The sequence below is a fragment of the Pristiophorus japonicus genome, chromosome 3, assembly GCF_044704955.1.
Source record: "Pristiophorus japonicus isolate sPriJap1 chromosome 3, sPriJap1.hap1, whole genome shotgun sequence".
Taxonomy (NCBI): domain Eukaryota; kingdom Metazoa; phylum Chordata; class Chondrichthyes; family Pristiophoridae; genus Pristiophorus; species Pristiophorus japonicus.
In genome coordinates, this window is record NC_091979.1 from 59963033 (window position 1) to 59976646 (window position 13614).

The following is a 13614-nucleotide window of genomic DNA, read 5'->3' on the forward strand; positions in this document are numbered from 1 at the left end:
AATTCTATGCAATTGCCCCACAAAAGACAGTCCGCCTGCAGGGACAGCTCATCTTTGCGTTTGTGGAACAGCTTAACTGCTTCCTGCATCTCCACTGGGACACTGGATCAGCTCCCATGGAGGAAACAGTTTTTTTTACCAAGGACAGTAAAGGATCTTGGCTGGTCCACGTCCTGATCTGGCGAGCCATAACGGTGGATATTTTGTTCTCAAATGCCTCCATGACCATGAGCAAGTCCGCTGGCTGTGCCATTTCCACCCCAGTGATGGGCAATGGTAGCCGACTGAAAGCATCTGCGCAGTTCTCTGTGCCCGGTCAGTGGTGGATTACATAGTTGTATGCCGACAGCGTGAGCGCCCATCTTTGGATGTGGGCAGAGGCATTGGTATTAATCCCTTTGATCTCCGAGAATAGCGATATAAGTGGCTTGTGGTCAGTTTCAAACTCGAACTTGAGGCCAAATAAGTACTGGTGCATTTTGTTACCACATAAACGTACGCCAGAGCCTCTTTTTCAACCATGCTGTCAGCCCTTTCAGCCTTGGACAAACTCCTGGATGCATATGCAACTGGTTGCAAAATTCCCGATTCATTAGCCTGTTGTAACACACACCCGACCCCATATGATGACACATCACAAGCTAACACCAATTGTTTACATGGGTTATACAGGACAAGCAGTTTGTTAGAACACAATAAATTTCTGGCTTTCCTAAAGGCAGCCTCTTGTGAATTCCCCCATACCCAGTCATCTCCCATGTAGGGGTTCTTGCAGGGTGCTTAACCCAGGTAGGAAATTACCAAAGTAGTTAAGGAGTCCCAGGAATGACCACAGCTCCGTCACGTTCTGTGGACACGGCGCTTTCTTGATGGCCTCCGTCTTGGCGTCAGTGGGTCTGATGCCATCTGCTGTGATTCTCCTTCCTAAGAATTCAACATCCTGTGCCAGGAAAACACACTTCAAGCATTTCAACTTGAGCCCCACGCGATCCAACCGACTAAGAACCTCCTCCAGATTCTTCAAGTGCTCCATGATGTCCCGACCTGTAACCAATATGTTGTCCTGGAGAACACTGTGCAAGGAACCGACTTTAGCAGGTCTTGATGTTCTGCTGGAAGATTGCTGCAGCCGACCGAATCCCGAACGGGCACCGGTTGTAGATAAACAGACCTTTGTGCGTGGTGATGCAGGTGAGGCCTTTCGAAGACTCCTCCAGCTCCTGCGTCATGTAGGCCGATGTCAGGTCCAGCTTGGTGAACGTCTTCCCTCCAGCCAGGGTCGCGAATAGGTCAACTGCCTTGGGTAGGGGGTACTGGTCCTGCAGAAAAAAACAGTTAATCGTTACTTTATAGGCCCTGCAAATTCTAACCGTACCGTCCTCCTTGAGTATCGGAACAATCGGACTGGCCCAGTCGTTGAATTCCACCGGCGCAATGATGCCTTCACATTGCATCCTGTCCAGCTCGATTTTCACTTTTTCACGCATCATGTACGGTACCGCCCGAGCCTTGTGGTGGATGGGTCACGTACCGAGAACCAAATGGATCTGCACTTTCGCCCCCGAGAAACTTTCAATGCCTGACTCGAATAATGAAGGGAACTTGCTTAGAACCTGGGTACATGCGGTGTTATGACGGACAAAAGCGCTCGGATGTCATCCCAGTTCCAGTGTATTTTCCACAGCCAGCTTCTGGCAAACAACATGGGGCCATCCCCTGGCATAATCCACAGTGGGAGTTTGTGTACTATTCCATTATAGGAGACTTTGACTTCAGCACTGCCAATTACAGGGATTAGTTCCTTTGTGTACGTCCTTAGGTTGATGTGAATGGGGCTGAGCTTGGGCCTGTGTGCCTTCTTTCCCCACAGCCTGTCGAAGGCCGTTTTACTCATTATGGACTGACTTGTCCAGCTCCATAGACACTGGAATACCGTTCAGTTCAACTTTCAACATTATTGGTGGGCATTTCGTCGTGAACATGTGTACTTACATCTCTGCCTTCTCCGTACGAGTTTCCAATTCCGTCTGATCCACTGTGGATCGATCTTCCTCTGCAACGTGGTGGTTTGCAGGATCTGCAGCTCACCTGCACATTCGTTGGAGGTGTCCCATTGTTCTGCAGCCATTGCACACATAGTGCTTAAAGCGGCATTGATGGGGCCGATGATCACCTCCGCAGCGCCAATAGGGTGTTAACTACCTTGCATTAACAGATGATGGCGGACTCTGGGTCGATTGAGGTCGGGCCACAGCAGTTGGCGTGTATGTTCTGCCCTGTACATTTCTGCTCAAAACTGATGTTACTTTATGCACAGTACTGGCCGAAACTTCTTTGTTCTGTGAAATCTGCTTGGTGTTGTCGCTGGTGGACATAAATGCCTGGGCTATCATTATGGCTTTACTCAGATTCGAAGTTTCTACAGTCAACAGTTTGCGAAGGATTGTCTCATGTCCGATGCCCAGTACAAAAAAGTCTCTGAGCATTTGTTCTAGGAATCCCTCAAGCTCACAATGTCCTGCAAGACGCCTCAGTTCAGCAACGTAGCTCGCCACTTCCTGGCCCTCCGATCGTTGACACATGGAGAACCGATATCTCTCCATCAAAACGCTTTCCTTAAGATTTAGATGGTCCCGGACCACTGTACACAATTCTTCATAGGATTTAGCTGTTGGTTTTGGCAGGGCCAGGAGATTCTTCATGAAACCATATGTTGTTGCCCCACAGACAGTTCGGAGGATCGCCCTTCGTTTGGTCGCATTCTCGTCCCTTTCCAGCTCGTTGGCTATGAAATATTGGGTCGAGTCTCTCCACGAAGGCTTCCTAATTGTCCCCTTCTGAGAACTTCTCCAGGATGCCCCCATTCTTTGCATTTTTGCGTGGTTGTTTGTTACCTCGTCGCCAATTGTTACACTTATAATAAATGGTCAGACTGAGTACTGTGTGTAATGAGCAAGTGTGACCTTAGCTCCTTTATTAAGGTTCCAGAGTGCAGGTACCTCGTCGGTGGCCTGCTTATATTCTATGCTCCCAAGGAATGCTGGGATCCCTTGGGGCTCCAACAGGTAGGCCCTCTGGTGGTCAGGTGTGATGCAGGTTACAAGGGGTTAAATACATATCACAGATAATTATGGAAGCATTGCATACCATGATACAAATCTGGTTGTTATATTCATTTTCAATAAGCTTTCCCAATTTTCAAATGTTGCTCATTAACAGAATGATAAATAAAATGAGTCAGATGATCTTTTTTGACCAATAAAGTGTTTTTTATCCTGTATTTTCTTCTTGTAGTTTTGAGTAATGGCTAATCTAATGATCTGCTAAGTTTATCAACCCTGTGTAATTTATTAGCTCTGTAGACTAGTTTACCAGTGACCTCTGATCAAACTTGTCTGGCAGATGCGGAAATGGTCTTTCCTATGAACTTTCAGGGTTTCTATCTTATAGATGATTGCATACTTTTTTTCTGATGCAGTGTCGCATAATATATCCCTATCATATTGATCTTGCATATTTCATATCTGGTGACATTTAACTGCTCCTGCCTTCCTGAAATGTATCTATGAATCTTTCTGCATTTGAAGAAGATTTATCTTCAGGCTTAATTTAGTCACCTTCATAACACAAGTAACCATGTTTGACATTTCCCTTGTATATCATTTTTGCCATTTGCTGTTATTTCTTTAATATAAAAAAGAAAGAACGTATTTCTGTTGCATTTTTCATGAACTCAGCACATCACAAAGTGCTTTACAGTCAATTAAGTATTTTTGAAGTGTGGTCACTATTGCGATGTAGGGAAACATGGTAGCTAAATTGTGCACAGCAAGGTTCCATAAACATTTTTGGTGCTGTTGGTTGAGTGATACCATAAGAATTCCCCAGCTCCTCTTCAAATAGAGATCTTTTACATCTATCTAAGGGGGCAGATAGGGACTCAGTTTAAGATCTTATCCGACATTATAACAGGGACTACACTTCAACAGTACTTCATTGGCTGTAAAAATGTTTTGGGATGTCTTGAGCTCACGAAAGGCACTATATAAATGGAATTCTTTATTGTCTTTCTTTTCTTCTCCTCCAACAGTGCAGTACTCACTCAGTAACTTAAATATAAAGTTATTCCTTTTTTATTCAATCTTGCATTGGAAAGAATTCAAAACAAGTTCAAAATAAGAACATTTTGGTCACCTCATAGGAAGCACAAAAATGGCTGCTGTAATGTGAAAAATTCACAAGAATTTGAACATTCAATCATTTACTCATCTTGTTCTAGAGGAATCAGATCTGGGAACATAGGAACAGGAGTAGGCCATTCAGTCCCTTGAACCTGTTCAGCCATCCAATTAGTTTCTGGCTGATCTGTACCAAACTGTCATTTTGACTTCTCCTTCTTGATCCCAATGGTTGGTAGCTCCTTGCTGAAATCAATTACTAGAAGTACTCACTATGTTGATCCCTGACCCTAAACATAATTACCCCATATCACCTCTTTTGTGACAATTACAGTTGCTTATTGCTATAATGTAATTCTTCTTTAGTTGCATTTCTTCTTGTTTGACCTATCCATGATTCTGTCTATGAATCCAAGTGGGAAGTGTTTTTCGAAAACTGATTTTCTTGACAAGAATGGCACAAGCAAGAATACTCTGACATAGATCCGTAAGAAGATATGAAGCTGTATGTGATTGTGCCACTGTACCACTTTAGAAGATGATTGTCTGGCCACCTTGAATATAAAGCTAAGACATGCGCCATCTTTATTCCACAGCTTAAGTAACAGGTTGCTTTTCTTCAAAATGTTGTGCTAATTTGATCTTCTCTGCCTCTCATTTAACATCGGTCTCAGACTTCATGTTTGGTTAAATCAGCCAACTCCGAGGGATAAAAAGGATCCTGTAAACATAATACAGGTTGAACCTCCCTTAACCAGAACTGGATAAGGGATTTTTCCGGACGAGGGGTGGTCATGTTAAATTGTATGGTGCAGGTACTGAGCAAGACGATATCAGGGCTGGCTGGCTTGAGGCTGGGAATGTGGCAGAGAGATCATGGCGGGGGGTGGGGGTAGTGGATCATGGGGTCAGGCCAGTGATTGCGGGAGTCGGCAGCGAGGAAGGACTTCAATTTGTTCATGTTGGAGTTCTGCTCATGCGCCACCCGGTGGTTGGGAATGGTTCTGGATGAGGGGTGGTTCCGGATAAGGGAGTTCTGATAAGGGAGGTTCAACCTCTAATGGTTTAAAAGGAGGACTTAAATAAACCTCAATGCAGTGCTGGTGAAGTTTCTTGAAGAATTAATTGCTAATATTGATAAATATATAAAAAAATGCTTTAGGATACTACACTATAAATATGCAGTATAATTTAGCAAAATTATCCATCCCAGTTCTAGAATAATTAGACATCATTGCTTTTTTAGCATCATTGCGAACAGAAGAAATGTTGGCCCCAAGTTTCCACATTATTTGCTCCTGATTTTTAGGAGCAACTGGTGTAGAACGGAGTATCTTAGAAATCGGAATTCTCCACATTTAGTTTTCTGCAGTTCTAGTCAGGTAGAACAGTTTCACTTTGGAACTGAATTTTTTTTTCAAAAGGGGGCGCGTCCGGCCACTGACGCCTGATTTGAAAGTTTCCACAGTGAAAACGTACTCCAAACTAACTTAGAATGGAGCAAGTGAAGATTTTTGTACGCTGGAAAAAACCTTGTCTACACTTTAAAAAATCAGGCGCAGGTTACAAATTAGGCATCCGGAACGAGGTGGGGTGGGGGGGGGAAGGGAAGTCATTAAATTCTACAATCAATCCTTAGTTATACTTATACAAATATTATACAAATAAATCCAACCTGAATAAAAATTTATAAACAAAGAAAAGATTAAATAAACCATGTTCCTACCTGTGTGAAAGTGCTTCAGGCAGGCCTTTCAGGCAGCGGTGTGGCGTCAGTGTCTCGTCTCGACGGCAGGGGCAGGCAGCAAGCAGCCTTCGAGCTGAGCTGCGGTGCTTGAGGCAGGCCTTCATTCCCCGCGAAGATGCAGCACCCGGACGGACTTGAGGCCATTCGGCCATGGGATTGCAGCGGCGTCAGTGGCTGGTCGGGAGCAGCAGCAGCCTTCGAGCTGTGAGGGGGACTGACTGAGGCCATTTGGACAGGGAGAGGCAGCCACATCGACATCTTTATATTTAAATTTGCAGAATGGGTGCACCACATATTATGCAATGGTTTGCTTCCTCATGCAGGAAATTCTTTGTTCTTGGTGGACGTTGATCCATTGCAAAGTTGAATTGGCACTTTTATTTCTCCAAACACACAGTCCTTAATTTGCAGGCACCGGTTCTGCAAGTTTAGCAGTGAAAAGCTGAACTCACTGATTTCAAGCAGATGATTTATTCAGCAGTGCTGCTAAAAGCACTCCCTCACACACAGAAATATCAAGAAAATTAAAATACAAGCCTTTGCAGGAGTCCAAGAAACAAATCTTCACTTTTTCTGCAGCACTTTTAAAAATGGCCGAGTGCCAACGTTTACTTCAGACTGCGCGTGCGTGAACGCTCCAACGTGCACGCGCAGGGTTGCCGGCACCAAAAAGCCTCATTTAAATTGTACCCTCCCCCTCCTACTTACAAAATCGGCGCGAGTGATAGGCTCCGCCCCCTGTGCGCCGCGCCAAGCAGACATCGAGCTCAAAGAGCTCGCGAATACCGCGTTTTTTTTCCGGCGCCGTTTTCGGCGCGAAAAACAGGCGCCCAGCTCTGAGGTGCGCCTTTTTCACCGCGTGTGGAAACTTGGGGCCATTGTGTTTAGTGATTATATCACACCACATCATTAACCAAATCCTTCCAGATTTTGAAGAGAGAAAGCAACATTTAAAAACCAAATTCCTTTGGCAGAATTTACAGGACTAAAATTCTTAGTTACAAGTTTGTCATTAATATTGTTGTTAGCTTTTTGTTATTTGCTTTTCTTTCAGAATGTAATCAATAATGGTTGTTTTTCCATCCCAGACTTTTGTCTAACATAACTGATCTGTTTCCTTGATGATCAGTCACATAAAACTCTACACATCAGTTTTTATTTGTTAATTAATCATTGTAAATAATTTACCTTCTAACTAATCATCTAGCTATTTCTATTAAGGCTTTTATAAAGTATTGACTGAGTAGTACCAGTCCTATTGATTTGTCTGCATTAACCGAGAATTGATGATTTATACTTTGCAAATGATACATGTAATTCAATATTTACATCAAATCCAGAACCAAATTTCAGTTTGACATGCTGTCTACATATAGTACTTTTTGTAAAACTGAAATGAAGAAATAATCATATTGTTAAAATATTTTATGATAAAACTGTAAGGTTTTATTATTAATAAATCATCAGACTTTTAATTGACATTGATGGTCCACTATATACACTTAACATTAAGACAGAAATGAGGGTGGGCAATTTGCCCAGTGCTAATGACACAGCAATTTTCTCTAAGTAGTCATATAATAAAGCCATGAATAGAAACTAATGGTCCATCAAAAATTGGTTTCTTGCTCATAATTTTACACAAAGAGTATTTAATGGTACAGCAGTTTAGTGACACAGTCCAATTTGTGTTTCCCAGTGCGCATCTTCAATTAATAGTAATTGTCCAATTAATATCATTGCAACAGCGGATCCCAAAATAACAGATAAGTGCAAAACTGAATTGAAATCTGAAGGAGTCTGAGTTTCAAATTTATTGATAATATAAGTTATACTTGGGATAATGTATCTTGGTGTACTGTAAAACTGGTGCACAGGTCTCACTGGTGTAAAAGTTACAGCTGTGACTTATTTATCAGCCAAGCTACAAAAGATTGCTCCCTGTGTTCGTAGGTCTAGACTCTAGCGGGGAACAATTGGGGGGCAGTAACACTCGGGAGGTGTGAAACTTTGTGCCAAGCGCAGAAGCCTTGCCTCTCGTGAGAAATTGAGGTTACCGCACCCGAAAGGAAGTGCAGTGCAAAATAAAGCGCTCCATTTCCTTTCTGGGGTGGTAGCGGGGCGGACATGTTGGGAGCGGGGCGCAGAGCTACAAACTAGGCCACGTAGAGCTGCTGCGTAGGAGGAGCTCTTCCCTTAATTAAAGGGAAGGGCCCAAGCTGCATACTCTTCAGTGCCAAAAGGGTCCTATCTGGACCACCAGGGAGCGGGCGTGCCCTGAAAATAGCCTGGCACTCAAGCAGAGTGCCGGGTTGACTGATTGTGTTCAATATGCCAACAGGGCACACCAAAAAATCGGAGGACTTTTTTTTTTAAAAGCACCACACCTCCCCTTTAACTTGCGCCTTCCGAGCGGCCGGCCGGTTGCTACACGTCACCTGAAGCTGTCGCTGTCACCGCTCGGTGCAGCTTCTCGGGGCAATACCCAATTTAGGGTCCGGGGTGCTGTGCACGGTGATGACGTGATTACCGCTGCCGCCAAACAGATGCTGAATTAACGGGAGTCGTTAGCGGCGCCGCACCCGGTTGAAAAGTAATTTGCGCCCCGGCACGAATCGGAGGTGCAAGTGACTCAAATTTCTAGGCCTAGATATTTCGTCATTTTATATAAAAGAAAGAGCTAGGATGTCTTTAAGAAGTAATCATTTTGATTATCTTTCATGCATTCTTGGACTGAAACTTAGGCTGAGATTTTCCAGGGGGTCAGCGGGCGTGATCAGTGGCGGGTCGAGTGGGAAAATGTGTTTTTTTGATGGTGGGTTGGGAACCCACAGCAACGTGCCTTTCCCAGTGTCGGGTCTGTCAGCGCTGAGCAGACCCGACTGGCAGTGGCGGGCGACCCAATTAAACTCATTGGCATCTAGTTGACAAATTATTAACAGGCTTTTTTAACTTACATTTTGGTATTAACTTCAAGGCCACGGGAGCTGAGCTGTTCGGGGACCACGGCTGTCAACCAGAGGGGGTGGTCAGTGGCCATTTCTCCACCTGTTTACTTGGCAGCTTCAAATGTACAGTTAAAGCTCCCACCTGACACATCTTCACTTTCCTCAGTTCATTTCTAGCACAGATTCTTTCCACTTTCCACTTTCCATCCAGTCTTACCTCATTGGAAGAAATCTCACTATTGACAGAATGCTTCTGTCATCTTCATTTCACCTGCCATCTATTCTACTTCACCTGCCTTCAATAGGGAATTCAGAAGAAACTTCTTTACCCAAAGAGTGGTGAGAGTGTGGAACCCACTACCACAGGGAGTGGTTGGAGCGAATAGTACAGCAGCATTTAAGGAGAGGCTAGACAAGCTTATGAGGGAGAAGGGAATAGAGGGTTATGCCGATAGATTTAGATGAGGAAAGATGGGAGGAGGCTCGAGTGGAGCATAAATGCCGGAATGGACTGGTTGGGCCGAATGGACTGTGTCTGTGCCTTATATCCTATGCAATTCTATGTATAACATCAACATGTGTGCCTTTATACTGTCTCACCTTGGTCCTCAGAATACAATCACATTCAACCCCAACACCAGCAGCACCAGGCACACCAGCAGCACCAACAACAACACCAACCTTCTCTGCAATCACCTTATACTGCACAGGACAGAGGGCATCGGCCACCGAGCATATTGCTCCCCGGGAGGCCAGGGAGGGCCTCGCCATGGCCAGATTTATGACACATGCGCCAAGTTGGCACCACCCCACACCAACACCATAAAGCATACCTACAATGTCGAAGCCATTCCTTTCACACTCACCACCATTGTGGGGGGTACCGTTACATCTCACCATTCACTGCCAATCATTAAGCCATTCCAAAGAGCAGCAATGTGCTCGGTGGCAGATGCCCTCTGTCCTGTGCAGTATAAGGTGATTGCGGAGAAGGTTGGTGTTGGTGCTGCTGGTGTGCCTGATGCTGCTGGTGTTGGGGCTGAATGTGATCGGATTCTGAGGACCAAGGTGAGACAGTATTAAGGCACACAAAACAGAAAGTGTTGAAAATAAAGGTTTCAATGTTTGACAGCACATTAACAGAAACTTTGCATGAACATTGGATAACGCACCCAAGTGGCTACCCTTGTGTGTTGTTAGTTGTTATGATTGCATTAGGATGAGGGTGAGTGTGAGGGGTGGCTAGTGAGATGGGGATGTGATAATGTAGATAGAGAGGGTTGGGTGGAGGTGCAAGTTAAGTTGGAGTGCGTAAGGATGCGTAGGAATAGGTTAGGGAAGGCAGAGTGATGGGGATGTGATAAAAGGCAGAGCATGATGGTGAGTCTGGTTTTGTAGTAATGTTTTGTGATCTACTGAAATCATTGAAAGGTCCTCCTGATGACATCCCTACTTGTGCCCTCCTGTACAATGTGCAACCAAGCTGTGTTGGTCTCCTGGGGAGGTGTCTTCTGCCCATGGGAAGGGAAGAGACCCTCCCTGCGTGCTGTGACTCCCTATATAAGCATACGGAAGGAGTCAAGGGAGAGCCTGTGTGCAGCCGTGCACCTCTGTGCAGCGATTGTCAGTGTTTCCAGCACCTCAATACTGTAGAACACTGACAGCACAATTGTCAAAATAAAATTGGTCCTGGTTCCTTTAAGGAAACCGGCTGATGATGTGTTATGAATTACATCACCTGACCAGCTTCGTCTAATTGGACCAGGAAGCATGCTGGGGGGAGCGTAACAAGTCCTATCAATGGACAATCATTTTCCAGAGCAGGATGGAGGCAGCAGTGGGGTCAGGATCTGCCACCGACGCCGCCCGCCCTGGACCTGCCGAGGTAAGAATGACTTCAGAGGGCTGGAGGAGCATGGCGGGTGAGGCCTTGTGGTGAGGATCAGAGGCCTGGGAGATGGGATCGGAGACCTGGGGAGGGGGATCAGAGGCCTTATGGCGGGGGGAGGTGGATTAGGCATTAGCTGGTGGGTTTCACAAGGTGTGCAAAACCCCACCAGCTAAAGGTAATGTTCAAAATGGAGGTTAGTGCAATAGACGACCCGCCTCCTGGCAGCGGATTGGCTGCCCGACCCTGATCCATCTCTATTAAAACCTGAAGTGGTGGGTTGGAGGCGGGTTCAGGTCGAGATTCCGATTTTTAACACTTTAACTTCCAAGTGCCCCCAGCCCATCTGTTGCTTTTCTACGTTCAAATTCCCCCCATTCTCTCCAAAGCTACTCTGTCCAACCCATTCATAATTTTTAAGGCCTCTATCAGGTGACCTCTAAGTCTGCTCTTTTCTAAAGAAAAAGGTTCCAAACTCTTCACACTTTCCTGATAGCTGTAATCTCTCAGTTCTGGTACCATCCTTGTAAATCTCTTTTGCACTTTCTCCGGTGTTTCTATATCCGTTTTATAGTTTGGAGACCAGAACTCTGTGGAACACAGGAGATAGATGTTTTGGAATTTCATTTGATTGCTTATGGAATTCAGGGAGAAACGAAGCAGAAGTTTCACTTAGGTGATTAAATAAGTGGGCTAGTGTTTAACAGAGGTCTCTTTAAGTACTCTTTAAGGTTCAGTACTCAGTTCAACTAAAATTGCAACAGGGTCCTAAATATGACATTGGATCTGCATTTAAATATTTTAATGAGGCTAATAGCTCTTTCAAGTGGGGATGCTAGCCATCTATTTGGAGGCCTGTTTGAAAATCGAGTCAGGCAAACCTTGGGCGAAAATAATGTTTTGTAAATATTCAGTTGTCTACTGTCCTGTTCACACTGAAAAATGGGGTGTTCCTAGAATCATAGAAAATTACAGCACAGAAGGATGCCATTTTGGCCCATTGAATCTGTGCCGACCAACAAGAGGCTATCCAGCCTAATCCCACTTTCCAGCTCTAGGTCTGTAGCCCTGCAGGTTACAGCACTTCAAGTGCACACCCAAGTACTTTTTAAATGTGGTGAGGGTTTCTGCCTCTACCACCCTTTCAAGCAGTGAGTTCCAGACCCCCACAACCCTCTGGGTGAAGACATGTCCCTTCAAATCCCCTCTAAACTTTCTACCAATTAATTTAGCTTATGAAAATCACTTTGTATAATTTAGAGTGGTACGATTGGGAGCCACTTTCTTGATCCCATCAAGCTTCGTATTATAGCATAAGAACAAAAGCAATAGGAGCAGGAGTATGCCGTTCAGCCCGTCGAGACTGCTCCGCCATTCAACAAGATCATGACTGATCTTTTACCACAACTCCACCTTCCCAGACTATCCCTATGGTTCGCTTAGTATCCAACTAGTGTGAGGTGTTGAGCAGATCTTTCACACTTGTTGGGGACAATGAAATGTATTTTTTTTAAGAAAAATGCATTTCCAATAAATATGTATTAAAAAAATTACATTTTAAGATAATCATTTGTTTTCATCTTAAGCCTAACTATCGTATGCTTTTCCATATTGAACAGTCTTCATTCCTGCCTTCTGTACTTACTTTTATTGTGCAGGCATCATTCCACTTCCATTCTCTCCTCTGTTGTATAGCGAGTCTCTATACTGCATATCTTATCTAGAGAATATAAAAAGGATGTAAAATTATCTTTTTAATCACAGCTGTACACCAATACAATATCCTGATCAATTTGTGTGTGCTTGAAATCAATGCTGATAGTATGAGAGTATTAATAACATTTAAGATAATATCTTAAAGTATTATTTTTTCACTTCATAAATTTGTATACAAATCTAGCCCAGACTGAAGTAAATGCAATCTGATTTCTCTGACTGCTGTGAGGGTTGTAAGTGTAATGAGTTTGACCTAATTCCAAGTGGGCTCAGGTCCACCAAACGCAGTATAATCTGACAGTAATTACCACTAAATTGGCAATCTCACTGAGATGCTATACGAGTAGTTGAGATAAAATATAAAAATGCTATATTGATGCAGCAGAAGATCATCACCGGGCAGAGCAGAGAACTTAATTCTATATATCACACCATAATTGGCTGAACAGTGGTTGATGCTGACATTAGGTCAAAAAAGTGGAAAACTTCCCATAATTGATGTTCCTCACTCTCATAATCACAAAAGGGGAAAATAAAAACCTAAAAAATAAATGATTAGAAATTTGAAGCATCAATTCAGCAAGACAGAAATTGAAATTGAATTGTAACAGAGAGAAAGAACAGAGACAATTGTGGGCTTATTTTTCAAGCAACAAAACATATATTGGAATGTATGAAATTTACTATTTTGGCTCAATATGTATTTGATCTCGTCAGTTCTATCACTTCCATCATAGATTTAGAACATTGCTCAGGTCTTTCATCAGTGAGGTCTACACATGTGGAATCATAATAAATATAAAGAAAGAAAAGTGCATTTATATAGCACCTTTCATGCCCTCAGGAAACCCCAAAGTTCTTCACCGTTAATGAATTCCTTTAGAAATGTAGTTACTGTTGAAATGTATAAGTTGCAACACAGGTTTACAAGGCCATAAAAAAGCAAACCAAGCACTAGGGTTTATTTCTAGAGGGATAGAATTGAAAAGTTGGGAAGTTATGCTAAACCTGTATCGAACCTTGGTTAGACTACACAGAGTACTGTGTACAGTTCTGGTCGCCATATTATAAAAAAGATCTCGAGACACTAGCGAGGGTGCAGATAAAATTTACAAGAATGATACCAGAAATGCGAGG

At 43.7% G+C, this 13614-nt stretch overlaps 1 protein-coding gene across 1 annotated transcript in view; it reads left to right on the forward strand.

Annotated features, from left to right (window-relative positions):
- The window catches only part of LOC139253819 (low-density lipoprotein receptor-related protein 1-like), a 2398725-nt gene that overhangs the window by 1620957 nt on the left and 764154 nt on the right, over nt 1-13614 (forward strand). The gene's annotated exons all lie outside the window — the stretch shown is intronic.